This window comes from Phyllostomus discolor, chromosome 2 (assembly GCF_004126475.2).
Source record: "Phyllostomus discolor isolate MPI-MPIP mPhyDis1 chromosome 2, mPhyDis1.pri.v3, whole genome shotgun sequence".
NCBI lineage: Eukaryota > Metazoa > Chordata > Mammalia > Chiroptera > Phyllostomidae > Phyllostomus > Phyllostomus discolor.
In genome coordinates, this window is record NC_040904.2 from 168319698 (window position 1) to 168323522 (window position 3825).

The 3825-nt window shown below is 46.3% G+C and overlaps 1 long non-coding RNA gene across 1 annotated transcript; it reads left to right on the forward strand.

Moving 5' to 3' along the window:
- Window positions 1–222: 222 nt before the first annotated feature.
- On the forward strand, window positions 223–822 carry LOC118499098. The gene is made up of 2 exons (XR_004901611.1): window positions 223–441; window positions 596–822. It is a non-coding gene; the product is annotated as an uncharacterized LOC118499098 (long non-coding RNA).
- The last annotated feature ends 3003 nt before the right edge of the window (window positions 823–3825 follow it).

Sequence of the window (3825 nt, forward strand, 5' to 3'; positions counted from 1 at the left end):
TCTTGCTACATTATATCTGCTTTATGACCCTTCATGACTTATAAATTCTACGCAGAGACGGTCTCATTTAGTACCCAAGACAGTGCTGTGAAAAGGGCAGGCCACGAGAACCTGGGAGAGGTGTCAGAGGGCCAGTGTGGAGCCTACACCTCATTCCCTTCTCCCCTCCCACCTTCCTCTATCTCTACCCCGCCTCCCAGCTCCCCGCACCCCACGCACGCCTGCCCCACCACGTGAGAACGATCCTGGGGGAGCCTGCTGGAGGATGAGGTAAACTGCATGCAGCCCATGCAGTTCATCACAGCTGAAGCCATCCTACAGCCACCAGCTCCCAACTGATCTGCCAGCTGACCCCAGGTGGACGAGCCAACCCCAGGTGAGCTCAGGTCGAGCCTGTCCTAGGTCTGTAGAACCACCTGACCAATAGACATGTGAGAAATTGTAAGTGCTTATTGTTTTAAGCCACCATGGTTTGGGGTGGTTTGCTCCATGGCAATAGCTGACTGATACAAACATTCAGAGATTTAGGTTACATGACAGTCTGTTGGTGGTGGGGCTGGGAGTTGAATTGTGCTGCTTTTTATTCCTGGTCTAGGTGTCTGTCCACCACACCATCCTGCTGAATCCATCTCCCCGCCTTCCCTCAACGAGCTGACCTCCTCCTGTCTTCTGAAGAGCGACCCCCAGTGCACTCTGTCCCCTCGGGGAATCAGCAGCGGCCACTCGGGAGCACGGACGGCCTGCGTCGGCAAAGAAGATGCATTTGGATGTTGTAAGATTAATCTGTTTTGGAAGACACAGTAAACATCCTTCATTGTTCTGCAACTCTCTGGCATCTTCCTCTCCCTGATTTTCACATAAAATATTTATAAACCAAATCAAATTAGCTCTATTAGATTTTCCATCTTAATATGTGGCAGTAAAATGAGACACCACACTGTCATCAGGAGGTCATGAGCTACATCACGGTGATGTCCTGGGGGTTTTCTTTTCTTTAATTCTAGAGGTCTGTAGGGAATGTGTCCAGGTGGACCTCCCTCCCACCCACCCTCGGCTCGAGGTTCACTTTTGAGTGTTCTACAAAAGTTGACCTACAGCTTGTACCGGGCTTGATTGTTAAGGCCACACCCATTCGCACGCTTTGTAAAATCTCATAACAACATAGTAAGAAAGGTCACTCGACAATGAGACAATTAACATGTTTCCTCCCCATGAATGAAGTATGGTGAAAAAAAGAAGCAAAAATAGTGCCAGAAACAAATTACTGGCTTATAAACATGTTTATTAAGTGCATCATACTTGCAGCACCAGATGTGAGGAAGACAGAGGCTAAATGCCAGCAGCAGGGCTGCTCAGTAAATTGCGTGGCGCATTGCTGGTAATGAAGGGCTGCACTTGAAGGGAGTTGCCACAAAATTACATGTTTCTGCTGTTTTGTTCCTTAATGAGCCGTGATCAACTCTAGGAATTGTTTGGATAAGTTTTCCTTTTGGTGTTGATAAAAAAGATAATTCTTTCTAAAAGAAAACCTTTATAAGTGCCAATATATATTTTTTTATGAATTCAAAATTTCTTTATGTCTTCATTTTGGGTTGTTTGTTACTCAGCAATAAGTAAATGAAATTGTTTAATATATAAATCAAATGTAAATTATGGTTACCCCTAATTTTTCCTTTTCCTCATACCTTGCCAAAAAAAAATACTGTTAATTTGAGTTATGCCTAAGACTTAGAATGAGCAGAAGGAAGAACCTAGAAAGATGATGCTGCTTTGTTAGCATTTCCAAATACATTTCTGCTGCAGAAATGGGCAAATCTTATAATAAAGCTGCTGATTTGATTAGTCTAATTTGTAACAAGACTACTAATTACACACTGTAGCGGCACTCTCATGCACAATCTCCTATTCATGGATCTGACACTCTTCCCATTTCTTCTTTAGAAAAATATTTTCTGGCTTGGCTGGGAAGAATAAGTCACTAGAAGCTCCAGTAAACAGTTCTGTGTGGGGTGTCCATTTGAGCCAGCAGCTGTCCTTTGAAAATTGTCTTTATAGTGTGAGGCTCCCAATTTTGCAGTCAGGAGGTCGTATAAAATCAATTAAGCCAGAGGATCGCTAGCCAATCATCTCTGAGAACTGTCGTCCTAGCTGTGACTATGTGCCGACTGCCTTTCCTGTGTCACTGGAGCCCACACACTGGCCTTCGTCTCCTGGCAGCACTGTGGTCCCTGTGGTCCCGCCTCGCCCACGTTAGCTTCTTCCCTTCCCCATCCTTGCGGGTCCAGCCCAGGCTGCACATCCCTGAGCCTTACCCAGGCTCTCAAGAGATGCCCGGAGAATGCCCTGCTGGTTTAAGAAGTGGTGGTTCTCAGGTCCTCCTTGCCAACAGGTAGGAGGAAGCTGGAAGGAAGTACCACAAATTGCTGCTGTTGCTATGGCAACCAGAGCTGCTCCTCAGAAAAGCTGTTAAGAAGGAAAAGCTTCTCTAGCCTTTTGATCTATGTTTCTATATCTTCCCCTCCCTCACCCCTTATTAGGCACCTCAAACAATCATCTCTTCTTATCTCCCCACCCACCTCCCCCTGAGAAAATCACTCACGCTGAGGCTTAAACAACCGAAGAGCCTCCATCCTTTAATAAGGCACAAGATCTTAAACCAAAAGAAGGAAACTTCATATTATATCTAATGTTATAATTTTAAGCATCAGTTGGCTGGATGGGGAAAGCACCTTGAGGTGTAGGATAGAGAATTCATTCATTCACTTATTCATTCAGCACTTATTAAATACTCACCAATAAATACCAGGAAAAAATTGCTAAACACTGAGGATTCAGAGGTAAATGGCACACAGTTAATACCTGACAGTCTGGGGAAGTGGCAGATGTGAAAATACATTCCCACAGTTAGGTATCGCTGGTGTTTGATAAAAGTCTGTCTGGGCCTGGCCGGGCGTATGTCCTTCTGTTGGGAAGGAGTGTGAGTGGGGTTAGTAAAGGCTTATGGTGGAGGTGAGCTGTGCGGGACGGACAGGTGTGCAGTGAGCACACGCATTACTCTGGAGATCTTTTATACTTCCCTGAGGTTGTTACTGTGACTTAATTCATTGGCTAGTAGTTGAGACACTGGAGGCCCAGAGAGCCTTTGTGAAAAATAGTTTAAATGTGACTTCAGAGAAAGACAGTGGTGTCTCAGTTGTGCGTGCTTGGACGGTGGAGGGGGGTGGGAATGAAGGAAGAAGGGGGGGGCTGGGAATAGGGAGGGGCCCCTTCAAGGACCTGCATGGGGGGAGAGGTCTGGCTAGAACATTGGACCGGGCCTCTGAGAGGTGGGAGCGAGGGTGGCTGGAGGCTAGTGAGGGAGCCGAGTGGGGACACGGATGGAGAAGAGCCGTCTGACTGTTACTGAGGGTGGTAGTGGAGTCTCATGGTGAGCAGCTGAGCTTTGGGATTCAGCCGATCTGGACAAGTGACAATCTTTCTGGGCCTATTTCCTCAGCTGTAAAATGGGAAATATATATTCATCATTGATTGAATTGTGTCTTTCCCCCAAATTCATATGTTGAAGTCCTCACTCCCAGCATTGTATTTGGAGGTAGGGTGCCCAGAATTGACCATATTTGGAGACAGGGCCTCTAAAGAGATGGTTAAGTTAAAATGAGGATGTTAGGATGGGCCCTCGTCCAATATAACTGGTGTCCTTGTGAGACACTTGGACACAGACACATGCCAAGGGAAAATGATGCAAAGACACAGGGAGGAGACGGCCACCTACAAGTCATAGAGAGGCTTGGAACAGCTCCTTCCCTCACAGACCTCAGAAGAAAG